Source organism: Vigna umbellata, chromosome 6, assembly GCF_029865625.1.
Source record: "Vigna umbellata cultivar VRB3 chromosome 6, Vumbellata_1.0, whole genome shotgun sequence".
Lineage (NCBI taxonomy): Eukaryota > Viridiplantae > Streptophyta > Magnoliopsida > Fabales > Fabaceae > Vigna > Vigna umbellata.
In genome coordinates, this window is record NC_142170.1 from 895,250 (window position 1) to 909,954 (window position 14,705).

Below are 14,705 nucleotides of genomic sequence, written 5' to 3' on the forward strand. Positions count from 1 at the left end.
TTTAAGACACCATATGCTTCGGTAAAAAGTATACTGCCTCGGTTATTCAAGAGACTGAGGTAGAAAACGTTGTTATATGCCTCGGTTTTAACACAACCGCTTTTCAAGGAGGATACTGACTCGGTTACTCCAGAGTCCAAGGTAGAAAACATTGCTATATGCCTCGGTTAGTCAACAGACCGAGGTAGAAACGTTGCAATATGCCTCGGTTTTGAGAAAACGCTGTCGAGTCACCCACTGCACAATTACTCCAAATTCTCTCCCTTCCCTCTCCGTTCATGAATCTCCTCCACCTCCGCGACTCCAAATTCTCCCTTCCATCTCCGTTCACGAATCTCCTCCACCTCCGCGACTCCAAATTCTCCCTTCCATCTCCGTTCACGAATCTCCTCCACCTCCGTGACTCCAAATTCTCTTCCTTCTCTCTCCGATCAAGAATCTCCTCCACCTCCGCGTACTAGAAAACAACCCCTTCCAAAACCCTAACCACTCCCTCAAGCTGAATCTTGCGCCCGAACTGAAACGGATTTCCCTTCGGCTTCGCCTTCAGAATCTCCTGCGTCAGATCCAACGCCGTTCTTCCACGCTCATCCGCCACCTCACGATTCACGCCCAGATCCAGCATCACCTTCGCAACACTAGGCCGCACGTACCTCGCCGCCATGTGCAGCATAGCGAGAACGCCACTGCGGTCGCGGTGGTCTAGGTTTGCATCGGCTTCCGCGAGCAGCTTCGCGCACAGTTCCAAGTCAAGTCCGGCTACGAAGAGGAGCGCGGTATGACATTCGGCGTCCTCGGTGTCCACAGCGTCGACATCACGGTCGACGCCTCCCTCTGCTTTCTTCCTCCACGCGTCTGTCACCGTTATCATTTCTCACCCCCATTTCGGTTCTTGATAACGAGATCAAACTCATAGGAGTTTACCACTGCTACACCCCATTTCGATTGGTGAGATCAGAGAAGAAAACGGCACCACCGTTGTTGAATTGGGGGTGAAGGACACCCACAGGGGAACCCTTGTGGTGGTGAAGATAGAGAACTCAAATTGGTTTATGGAAGGTCTCGCATGGGTTCTTCTCCTCAAAGCACACCTCGCCGCCGGTTGGTTGACCACCCTAGTGCCGACATTGATGGGGTTTGGGGTTAATAGAGCACCATTATTGTCAAAATTTGGACTCCGGTACCCCTTCGAGCAGCCAATCCTTAAAGCTGAACCAACAATACTGGTACAAAAATTGTGTTCTATTGTGTTTTAATAAAGTATTCTTAATTATATGAATTCTTTTGGGTTGTTCTGTTTCTTAATTATATTTAAATGTTTTAATTATATGAATTCTTTTAGGGCATGAGTGTGATTGTTTTGTTCTCCATACAAAATAAGCCGAGAGCATGGTTCGCTCCTGGGGAAAATGCTTTGCCGTAATGGTTGATATATGTGGACTACTTTGTTTGGCTTGTAATTCTGTTTTAGCTCATGAAATTGGTTGAAATGCATATCTTGGCTTTGAGCTAGATGATGTTGGTCGAATGATGAATTGGTGAAAGAATAGAGATCTTGATATGTTGCATACTGCATGTTTTCTCTGAAGATTGTTGTGTGGCTATAATACCTCCCTGCTAGTTCTGATAGAAAGTGAAGTAAATGGCCTTCCTCGGATGTCCCAACACGTGTGAAGTTCCATATAAAGATGGAGATTTTAATGGAGAGCTTTCAACTCTTAATTTGACTTTTATTCTAATGTTATTAATTGTGGATGCATTAGAAAAAGATAATGTTGTTATGGTATGGTGGATTCAACTGTACAATTATGTGTATACTTCAAGTGGTTTGCTGGCAGCTAGAGTGCTGGTTTTTGTAGGTGTAGGTAATAATTTTCCAGGTATAGAGAACGGATTGTTGCTATCGAAGTTCTCCATCGTGGGAGTACTTTAGAAGAAAGAGTTTCATGGGAGAATCGTTTTGCTCACGAATGATATATCAGCATATCTTTAAATGTTATAACTGTATGTGCTTTGTATCGTTTGTTTCACTGAAGACTTATCTATGGATAGTGTAAAGTGTATAAAGTGTATATTATGGTCTTTTGATCTTTATGCTACTATAGGACTAATAGATGCCTATTTCTTTATGCTTTGTATCTTTTGATCTTTATGCTTGGTTTGTCACTGTGAAGATATTTATATGCCCTAAACAATTAGAGCTTTATGGGGCTATAAAGTTTGCCCTTGATATTGCTCTGGCCATGGATTGGTTACATGCCAATGGAATCATACGTAGAGATCTGAAGCCTGGTAGGTACCCTTTAATTTAAAACATGTTACTCTTGGTACAGTAGAGTGTTAGTCATATATATCATTGAAGGATCAAAAGAAAATTTTTTTCTTACTTAAAAATTAGAATTCAAACACGACTTCTTACTGATGTCTTGGTTAGCAAATTAGTGATATGTTTTGTCTATTTACTAGGTTGAATTTTATTTTCAGTAGAATCCTTTAATTTATTACGGGCCTGTAATTTTTTCTTGTCCCTTCAATGATGAAGATCTTATCTTTTATTTCTCACTCCTTAGTTATTAGCATTTATTGTAATTGGAAAGTTGCCAGTATTACATCAGGGAATCATTAGGTATAATAAATAATAGTTTGATTTGATATTTGATTATTAAATTTATTTTATTGGTTAATTTTTTTTTTATTAAATTTTTTAAGATACTGCCTCGGTTCAAAAGAGAACCGAGGCGAAAAGTCCTTAAAAAAAATAGGGGGCAAAATTCTATTGTCTCGGTCAATTATTTTTAAGGGTTTACGACCTCGGTTCAAACTAGAACCGAGGCAATAAACCTATTTATTTTTATTTTCATTTTTGCTTTACTGCTTCGGGTTTTTTGAACCGAGGCCAAAAGTTCAAACTTTTTACCTCGCTTGAATATGCCTCGGTTCTGTAACCGCGGTCATAAACCCAAAACAACCGAGGCAATATCCCTTGGTTGTACTAGTGATATAAGGGCTTGCACGTCCTTTAGTTAGAGATCTTTGGCAGAAACGAGGCAAACACTCTCTCTTTCACCCCTTTGAAGGAGGATCTTGGATGCTCAGGCTACCTCTTCCACTTTATTGGGTTTATTCTTTCATACTTTCATTGTTATTCATTTAGGTTCACCATGAATATGGTGAACTAAACCTTGTATGTTTGTTGGGGAATCAATGTAATCTCTTGAAGCTCTCATATATGGAATCTGTTGAGTACATCTTTGAATTAAGACATATGCTTTCTTTCATCATTAGTTAGGGTTTTTCCTCTTTGCTCAATGCTTGCATTGTTTAACTCATTCTAATGCATGATTATTGGTTTTGTCGATACGGACACGTACGGGGAAGTCTAGATCCGGGGAATTTCTCCCAATATTATACTGACAATATTCTATTGGTTGCCTTTAAGCTCCTGCACTCATGAACTAATCATTAGGAATGCTAGGAATTGTATGAACTATTTGATTAGGGAGAAGCCATCTAGAATGGTACATTAGAGAGTGGCATTAACAATGATGATTTGAATGTTGAATTCCTAAAATATATGAGAGTGGATGAGATGAAATTGACCCCCAACAACATATTCATTCATATATTCCATTGAAAGTGTTTATCTTTTGTCTTTGCCATTGATCAAAATTCATGCATACATGTTTATTTTCTGTCTTGCATTTTAAACCCAAATATTTCGTTTGTAAGTCTTAGTTAATCAAGAAACCACATAACTAAACTAGGCCGTGAGTCCTTTGGGAAGAACGATACTTGGTCTTACCAAGTTTTATTACTTGAACGATTCGGTCATACTTGCCGATTGTGAAACAAGTTTGTGACATCATATTTTGGTGCTTACAAATTTGTCCATCATTGAGCAAAGAGGAAAAACCCTAACTAATGATGAAAGAAAGCATAGGTCTTAAATATAAGATATAAGCACAAATTCCATATATGAGAGTTTCACAAGACTACATTGATTCCCCAACAACAATACAAGGTTTAGTTCACCATATTCATGGTGAAACTAGATGAACAATAATGAAAGAATGAAAGATAAAACCCTAAAAAGGTGAAGAGGTTGCCTGAGCATCCAAGATCTTCCTTCAAAGGGGTGGAAGAGAGAGTGTTTGCTTCGTTTCTGCCAAAGATACAAACCCTAGGACGTCCTAAAGCTTATATACTATTCTAAAATTACAGAAAATTTAGGCCCAAGCCCATAAGTGTGCCGCTCAGCGGTAAAGTACCGCTCAACGGTAAGTGCGTGAGTTGGTTTCTTCCCCTCAGCGGCCATTGCCCCTCAACGGATCCAACGCGAGCTTCTGAGTGCCGCTCAGCGGTAAACTGCCGCTGAGCGGCAGTTGCGGCTTCTCCTTTTGCACTTTTTGATGTCTTTTCTGATTCCATCTCTCTCCTTCTTCACTTCTTTCACCAAATTCACCTTAAAACCTGCACAAAAACACTGAAATCAAGCATAAACCTGTCCAACTCTCTTATTTTTGAAAATATGAATAAAAGCATGATTTCAAGCTAGTTTCTAAGTATAAAGGTTGCTTTTAGTATCAATTTTAAGCATGAAAATAACAGTTTTTCAACTGTTATCACAACCCCAAACTTAGAACTTTGCTTGTCCTCAAGCAAACAAGATGTAACTCAATCTTCAACCAATTCATATGATGGTTCACTCATTCAAAAATCTTATTTTCAAGATAAGTAAAGACTTCAATCAAACTTATGACCAAGATTTCAATCAAGATGTGCACATGCTTTAGTGTTCACAAAGTCATTTAAATTCCAACAAATGCTATTTTTCATGAATGATCAATCAATTAAGCATGGATGTTCATGTGCTCATGGAATACTTCCTCACTAGGTAAAGTGTTTCACTCACACACAAGTGTATAAGAGGTAATCACTCATTCACTCCACTATCATAATGTCACATGAATCAACTTTGCCTTTCATTTAACCACAATCAAAAACATTCACAAGCATGCATCATCACAAGGACTTTTCAATGGCTTATAACGTGGATGGGCTAACAAGAAAATTGGTTTTTCTGGATCACAAAATCCTTGAGTTAAGAGAATCATAACAACACAATTATTCTTATTTTTCCCAACTTGCCTTTGCATTGAGCTTTGCCTTTTCTTTTCTTTTCTTTCTCTTTTTCTTTTCTTTTCACATTCTTCTTTCTTAGCTCTTAGTGATGGACAAATTTATGAACACCAAATTATGATGTCACAAACTTGTTTTCAATCGGCAAGTATGACCGAATCGTTCAAGTAATAAAACTTGGTAAGACCAAGTATCGTTCTTCCCAACGGACTCACTGCCTAGTTTAGTTATGTGGTTTCTTGATTAACTAAGACTTACAAACGAAATATTCGGGGTTTAAAATGCAAGACAGAAAATAAACATGTATGCATGAATTTTGATCAATGGCAAAAATCAAAGGATAAACACTTTCAATGAAATATAGGTATGAATATGTTGTTGGGGTTCAATTTCATCTTATCCACTCTCATATATTTTAAGGAATTCAACAATCAAATCATCATTGTTAATGCCACTCTCTAATGTACCTTTCCAGAAGGCTTCTCCCTAATCACGAGTTCATACAATTCCTAGCATTCCTAATGATCAGTTCATAAGTACAGGAGCTTAACGACAACCAATATAAAATTGGGAGAAATTCCCCGGATCTAGACTTCCCCGTACGTGCCCGTATCGACAAAACCAATTATCATGCATCGAATGAGTTAAACAATGCAAGCATTAAGCAAAGAGGAAAAACCCTAACTAATGATGAAAGAAAGCATAAGTCTTAATTAAAAGATGTAAAAACAGATTCCATATATGAGAGTTTCACAAGACTACATTGATTCCCCAACAAACATACAGAGTTTAGTTCACCATATTCATGGTGAACCTAAGTGAATTACAATGAAAGAATGAAAGAATAAACCCTAAAAAGGTGAAGAGGAAGCCTCAGCATCCAAGATCCTCCTTCAAAGGGGTGGAAGAGAGAGTGCTTTCTTCGTTCCAGCCAGAGATACCTAACCCTAGGAAACCCTAAAGCTTATGTATCATTCGTAAATTACAAAAAGTCAAGTCCAAGCCCATTAAAGTGCCGCTCAGCGGTAAAATACCGCTCAGCGGTGAATGCGTGACTTGTTTTCTCCCCTCAGCGGCCATTTTTCCCCTCAGCGGACCTTACGTGACTTCCAGAGTGCCGCTCAGCGGTAAACTACCGCTCAGCGGTGAGTGCGTGACTTGTTTTCTCCCCTCAGCGGCCATTTTGCCCCTCAGCGGACCTCCCGCAAGCTCCTGAGTGCCGCTCAGCGGTAAACTGCCGCTGAGCGGTGACTTCGGCTTCTCGTTTTGCACTTTTTATTGTCTTTTCTGATTTCATCTCTCTCCTTCTTCACTTCTTTCACCAAATTCACCTTAAAACCTGCACAAAAACACTGAAATCAAGCATAAACCTGTCCAGCTCTCTTATTTCCAAAAATATAAAGAAAAGCATGATTTCAAGCTAGTTTCTAAGTGTGAAGGTTGCTTTTAATGTCAATTTTAATCATAAAAATAACAGTTTTTCAACTGTTATCACAACCCCAAACTTAAAACTTTGCTTGTCCTCAAGCAAATAAGATGTAACTCAATCTTCAACCAATTCATATGATGGTTCACTCATTCAAAAATCCTCTTTTTCAAGATAAGTAACAACTTCACTCAAACTTATGACCAAAAGTTCAATCAAGATGTGCACATGCTTTAGTGTTCACAAAGTCATTTAAATTCCAACAAATGTTATTTTCATGAATGATCAATCAACTAAGCATGGATGTTCATGTGTTCATGTGATATTTCCTCACTAAGTCAAGTGTTTCACTCACACTCAAGTGTATAAGAGATGATCACTCATTCACTCTACTATCACAATGTAACATGAATCAAATTTGCCTTTCATTTTACCATAATCAAAACATTCACAAGCATGCATCATCACAAGGACTTTTCTATGGCTTATAATGTGGCTGGGCTAATAAGAAAATTGGTTTTTCTAGATCACAAAACCCTTGAGTTAAGAGAATCATAACAACACAATCATCTTATTCATTCCCAACTTTCTTTTGCCTTTGCATTGAGCTTTACTTCTTTTTCTTTTCTTTTCTTTTTCTTTGCATATTCTTACTTTTTAGCTTTTAGCTCAATGCTTTTCATGTTTTCCCAACAACCCCAAACTTGAACATTTAACAATACCACACAAGATCTTCTACTTAACTCAAGGTAATGATTTTTCAATCAAAGGTTTCAGTGTATATTCAAGGCTAAGGGTTCAAAAGGATTGAACACAAAGTGTTCTCTTTTAGTGGGCTAACTTTATGAATTTGGCCAATAAAAAAGGTTTTCAACAAATGGCCTTGATCACATGATGCAAAACAAGCAATTGATTCAATCATAGAAAACCTGGGCAAAACCATTCATGCTTTCAAAGTAATAGCATTCAACAATAACAACTCTGGAGCTCAAAATCTCATACATAAGCTCATTCACATTTGACATACACATCCTGGTTAATTTCACAATCACAATCATGATATCATGCATTTGTTCACAAAGCTTGTGAATCACCTGTATAAGCATTTAATATGCACATCTATCTCAACATCAATCAATCATAAGCATCATTCAGCATTACTTATCATACAATCACAGTTAATAGCAAACCATCACAAGAAAACAGGTTTCAAATAGAGTACATCAAACCCTAATCTAAAAACAAAAACAAATAAGTTCAGAAAACTTAAACCACAAAGCATAAGCACATGATAGCATTCATCAGTAAATGCTATCTCAGCTCCTCATCAATCTGAGCTGTCCTCTGTATCTTTCTCTTCCTCCTCATCTTCATCATCTTCAAATGCATCATCCTCATCAGCTTCATCTTCTTCCATATCTCTAGCTGAAGCTTCAGCTGCTCCAGCTCCTCCTCCATGCACTGGTTCCTCTGGCCAAGCTACCACATTATGGAATTCATCCATAGTCCACCTGTGGGCTGGAGGTGTATCATACATCCCCACAATCATCTCAGCAGTGGCCACCTGCCCTCTGTGAATGGACTGCAACTGAGCCCCTATAAGAGACATATACGTGTCCCTCATCTGGAATGGCTCTGCTTCATGTGTCTCAGCAGATGTCTGGCTCTATGCTGGCCCTCTCTCTCTACGAGCACGGCGTGGTGGAACTGGCTGAGCTGCATCATCAACTCCACAGTACTGTCTATAGTAGGCCTCATCAATAGCTTTTCTTGGCCTCTCAAAAGGTGGAGCAGAAGTGTCCACCCCTGCTATCTTGCAAAGGTGCGTGATCAAAGAAGGATGTCCCAGTGGTGCTTTGTTGTTTGAAGTATTGGCGCACACACTAATCTCATCAGCTATCACCTGCCCAATATTAACATTCAAGTTTCTGATAGCACAGTAGATAAAGAATGCCCTGCTCAGAGTAATATCTGACACATGTGAACATGGCTGAATGTTGGCATGAGAAAACGCCATCCAATACTTTGCAAGAGGAGTCAAATCTGTCCTCCTAATGTTAACCATTGAGCCAGATCGATTCCTTTGGAAGTGTCCTCCAGGTATACACAGTACTCTCTCCACATCCTCATAATCAGCACCTTCCTCCATGCAAAGAGCAAACTGGCACTGCTCACCAGCCCATACAGTGTCAAGAAAGTTATTGATTGAATCAGGATCATACCTGATAGCATGGCCTCTGACATAGCCCAAATAATTCTCAGCTGGATAATCACCAATCTTCTTTGCATTGGTGTAAAATTCCTTAACCACAGCTATGTTGGCAGGTGCAGGATAAGTGGCTAGCTTTCCCAAGTCATTCCCTAAAACTTGCTCTCCAAATTGAGGAGCAAGGTTAGGTATCATTCCAACCTTTCTCTCCATCAGAAGTCTCCTGTCCTGAACCACTTTAAAGTGCTTCTCATGTTTCCTAGAGAGGAACCTGCTAGAGTGGGGTTGCTCTGGTTCCTTTTCCTTTCTCTTGGTTGCCATGGTTTTCAATCTTTTTCCTGATGAGGATGCCATTCCTATATTTAGAACACAAACAAAACCACAGAACATGATGTTAATCATTAGTAAAACACAGAACACAACTCCTTTCGAAGCTAAACCACCGCTGAGGGCCAGAATTTCCCCTCAGCGCCACCAGTACCACATTCCAGATCACACAAAACCAGAAAAATCAAATCTGGCAGAGTGCCGCTCAGCGGCAGTTTACCCCTCAGCGGTAACTCTGTAGATTTTTGAAAAACCTGTTTTAAAGCTTTCCTAACTCCACCCAAATGCAATTTTCAGTTTTCCAGTTCATAATCATGCAGTTTAATCGGTTCAAACATCAAATATATCATCAAATCATGCCAAGAAATCAAAACCCCTAAATCTTCATGCTTTGACCATCATATTCAAAATCAAAACTCTAGGATGAACAAAATGCATTTTACTTACTTGGGTGGAGATACTAGATGCAATGAGAATGCTTCCAAGCTAGAATGCTCTCTTCCAACCCCAAACTTTGATGGCACACTAGTGAAAAAGTGAGTGGAAGAGAAATTTTCTTAAGAGGGAAGAGTGAAAAGATGTGGAAAACCTTGGAGAAGGTATGTGGGAGTGTTTGTGCAAAGAAAAGTCTGAAAGTGTGAAAGAATGCGCAGCTTAGGGTTTAAAAATACCCTAATGGGCTCGGGTCCCGCTAAGGGGAAATAAAACCCTATTCTGAGAGAGTACCGCTCAGCGGCCCTTTTGTGATGTTTTCTTCTCCTTCTTTTCTTAACCTACGTGCCTCCTAGACATGCCCCTCACTGGCTCCCTGCAATTTAATGTTCAAAATGCTTATGCAAACCCTAACTAAAACAAACAAACAAACAGAAATATTCAATCAACTGGGTTGCCTCCCAGGTAGCGCTTGTTTAACGTCACGAGCCTGACCCAAAATCCACCAACACCCTTCAGTAGGTGCAAAATTTTCTTACCAACACCCATCAGTAGGTGTTACAGCCATTGTATCCTTCAGTAGATACTTAACCACCTAGCATCCTTCAGTAGATGCTATATCCAACAAAATAATTACAAAAATAATGTTCACAAATTACAAATTATAAAACCAAATCAAAAGTTTTTAAATTCACTGGGTTGCCTCCCAGCAAGCGCTCTTTTAATGTCATTAGCTTGACCCAATAAAGTTCAAGTTCCATCTTCTTTGTAGTTGATGTTGTCTTTCCACCAACTCCTCAGATGTTTCCTTTGAACTGTTTTGGTTCTTCTAGAATATGGAGACTCTATCTCTATCATCTCCTTCTCTTTAAAGCCCTTCACAACCCACAACTTGTTCTTGATTCTAACAGGTGTGCCAAGTTGGAGTCTTCTTTTCTTCCAGTCTCTAGGAATTTCTTCTCCTCTTCCAATCTCTTCTTCCTTGGGTACCTGAAACAACAAACAATGGTTACCTGAAACCTCAAGATTTTCATCTTTACGGCTAGTCATGGGTGCATCTCGAAATGCAGCTTTATAACTAGCTTCTTCCTCCTTTGCTTGCATCTCATCTTTGAAAACATCTACCACCACTCTCTCCTCTCTATCCTGGAGCACCACTATACCTTCATTTACATCTATGATAGCCCTGGCCGTTTTCATAAACGGTCTTCCAAGTATGATAGGTATCTTCTCAGTCTCCATCTTCATCACCACAAAGTCTGCCAAGAACTGAAGTTGCCAACACAAACTATAATGTCCTCTACAATCCCACATGGCTCCTTTGAAGATCCATCGGCCATTACTATTTTAATCTTTGCATGTTTCATTTTAACATTGCCGATTTGCTCCAGTAAAGAATAAGGTATCAAGTTAACACTTGAACCTAAATCAAGGAGAGCTTTCTTTACCTTTTTCTTCCCTATAGTACAAGGGATAGAAAAACTGCCTGGATCTGACGCTTTAGGAGGGAATGACTCTTTCTTAACAGTTATACACTTTTTTGCCTCATCATCTCTACGTCTCTTCTTTGTAGAAATTTCTTCATCAGATTTTGTGTAAACTGCAATTTTCTGTAAAATCTGTTCCCAAGGTGCTTTATTATCCACCATTCTGAATAATTCTGTGAAATCCATTTGTTTCTCTTGATTTATTGGAAAAGGAAAATTGTTTTTGCTCTCTATTTCTCTTCTTTCTTCTGTTTCTTCTTCTTCTAACTCAATTATCTCTTCATTCACACTCTTTACCACTTTGCACTCTTCTCTAGGGTTAACCTCAGTATTAGCCCCAAAATTTCTATTTGGCCTTTCTTCCAATTGTTTGGTAATCTGACCCATTTGAATCTCCAAATTCTTTATAGCAGCTTCAGTGCTCTTTTGAGAAGATTCGGTTTTCTGTATGAATTGCTGAAGAGTTTCTTCCAACCTTGTTGATCTTTCATTGCATAGATAACTGTTGCCAAAAGGTTGGTTGTTGCTGCTGCTTATTATATTGATTTGCTTGCCCAGTTTGTCCTTGACCAATGCTTGGATGTGGTTTCCATCCTTGATTGTAATTCCCTTGACGGTATGGAAATTGATTAGCCATGAAATTAACATCCTCCAAGGCTTCCACTGGAAAAGCACATTGACCATTGATATGATCACCTCCACATAATTCGCACAACTGGGTTTGTACCTGTGCAGCAGTTTTCAACTCTTTAGGTAATTGTGCAAGAGTTTTAGTCAGAGTCTCCAGCTGTTGAGTTAAAATTTTATTTTGAGCTAGCAAGGCATCATGGGTCTGTAATTGGAGATCTCCTTTTTGTTGCATAGGAACTCCTCTTTCACTGTTGAGCTCATTATCACTAGTAGCCATGTTGTCAATGATTTCTATAGCTTCCTCTGGAGTTTTCCATTTAATATTGCCTCCTGCTGAGGCATCAAGCATCATCTTGGTTTGTGAACCAAGCCCCCCAAGGAAAGTTAAGACTACTTCCTGTTCTTCAAAGCCATGCGTGGGTGTTTTTCTTAGCAGACTTTTGTATCTATCCCATGCATGCCCCAGTGATTCTTCCATGCCCTGCTTAAATGAAGATATCTCTTGCTTGCCTTTTGTCACCTTTGATTGTGGAAAGTATTTGTTCAAAAACTTTGTTACCACTGCTTCCCACTCTGTGAAACTTCCTTCTGGAAAAGAGTTCAACCAAAGCTTAGCATTGCCTCCCAATGAGAAAGGAAACAAACTAAGTTTGATTGCTTCGTCTGGCACCCCATTGATTTTCACTGTGTTGCAAATTTCATTAAATGTAGTAAGGTGCTCATATGGGCTTTCATGAGATAACCCATTGAATTGATTACTCTTAACCAGTTGGATCAATGCTGGTTTGACCTGCATATTGGCTGCATTGACTCTAGGTCTAGCTATGCTGTTAAAATGTTGAGGTCCAGCTACATTGGTGTAATCAGCAAGAGTTCTTCTTGTCGCAACCGGAATCGCGACGGGACGACAATCCAAAAAGAAACGGGTTTTGAAAAGAGATTTGGGAGTCGCCACCATAGTTTATTATGGGAAACTACGGAAAAACCATAAAACGATAAAGCACGTTCCACGAAAACCAAAGATTGGGTTCGGGAGTCGGTTACGCGTGGGGAAGGTGTTAGCACCCCACAACGCCTGCCCTAAGGCAGTACCTTTAACTAAATGCACGAATATGATGTGGTTTTCAAAATGTTTAACTATCCCCTAAAATAAAATTCTAAATAAACAAAACATATTTTTTAGTTTTTTGGGCCCGACAAGGATTGACCTTGCTCCTACGTATTCTCATTCAAAAATGAGAAATCAGGGTTACGTAGTTCTTTTAGAAAACTGCTTGAAAATTTTGTTTGAAAATTGTTTAGAAAATTTTGTTTGGAAAATGATTATGGATAAATTTGGATTTTTGGGAAAGTGAACCTGACAAGGACTGGCCTTGCTCCTACGTATCTCCACTTTTGATGGAGAATCAAGGATCACGTAGTTCTGGGTAGGAAGATTGTTTGTTGTTTGAAAGTATGGATGTTTTTTTTTTTAGTCTTTGAAGATTTTATATTTTTTGAATTTTTTGTATTTAGGAAAGAGAAAAGGTTTTTAGCACAAGGACGATGCGTGCGATCACACATGTGCTTAACCTACAAAACATATTTTTTAATTTTATTTAAGAAAGAGAAAAGGTTTTTAGCACAAGGACGATGCGTGCGATCACACATGTGCCTAAACCTTTAAAACATATTTTTTTTGTAATTTTAATTAAGAAAGAGAAAAGGTTTTTAGCACAAGGACGATGCGTGCGATCACACATGTGCCTAAACCCTTTAAACATATTTTATTATTATTTGAGAAAAGAAGAAGAACAGGTTTTAGCACAAGGACGATGCGTGCGATCACACATGTGCCTAACCCCTTTAAAACATATTTTTGTAATTTTTAATTTTTATTTTTATTTTGTATTTTCCTTTTTGTTTTGTCTTTTAATTTTAATTTTTTTTTTTATATTTATTAGATTTTTTTATGAACAAACCCGGCAAAACATAAGATGCATACATAGTCACACACAATAATATGAAAAGAAAACAATCAAGTAAAAGCAAAAAAAGCATTAAAGAGCATAAAACAAAGCAACCAATAAGCATAAAAGTGTAGAGATAAAAACCAGAGGTGTGGAAAGAAATGAAGCTCTTTGGTTTGAGCCCAAAACTCTTCTTCTTCAACTTTGGATCTGCTATGGGTGTAAACATGAAATTTGGAGTGCATCCCGAAATGTTTGCCCAGATTCAATTTTCCTTCTTTCTTATAAAAAGAGTGGGCTTAAGCCCGAACGAGATGGGGGTGGGAATGGAATGCAGGTGGCAGGAAGAAAGAAGCAGCCCATGCCGGCCCCAGGTCCATTTCTCTTTCTCAGAACAGGATTCTCACCTTCTCATTCAAGCGCAAAACCTAGAGTCTCTCTTCCAAGGCAGCCAACGGAGGTCCCTCCACCCAGTCACGCAACGCCACTGCCTCAGCCAACACCGGCTTCCGCCAGCTGCAGTCAAAGCCACCGCCGGTACGCTGACCACCGCCGCTCACCACCGGAGTCCCACGTTCCCCTTTTTTCTCTTTTCCTCGCGTGCGTGAGGCCGCCTCTGCCAAGCCGGCTGCCGCAAAGAGCTCTCTGCCTGATCTCTAATGTCGCCGGCAGCTCACAGGCGTTTCAAAGGCCGCCGCTGGCCGCAGCGTCAGATCTTGCCCCCTCTCCGCTGTTGATGGTGATTTGGGAATGGGTTGGGTTATTTGGTTGTGTTGTGGTTAGTTTATGGGTGATGGTGTGAGGTGTGGTTACGCGAAGCTGATGGTGATGGAGGTTCGGTTCAATCTTCACGATTACGGGTGGATGCTGAAGGGTGGCTATGACAGTGGGTGAGTATGGATGAAGATGACGACTGGGTGAGGATAGATGGTGGCCATGCGGTGTTGGTAGTGGCCGAGTATAAGGTGTAGAAAGTGTGTTCTAGATGATGGTCATCATGTTGGTTGTGTGAATGATGATGGTCCTCCAGTGGCCGTGGGTGTTTGGCCGTGTCAAGATGGCTATGGTAGTGAGTGAATATAGAGGATGGGCAGTTACTAGTAGCA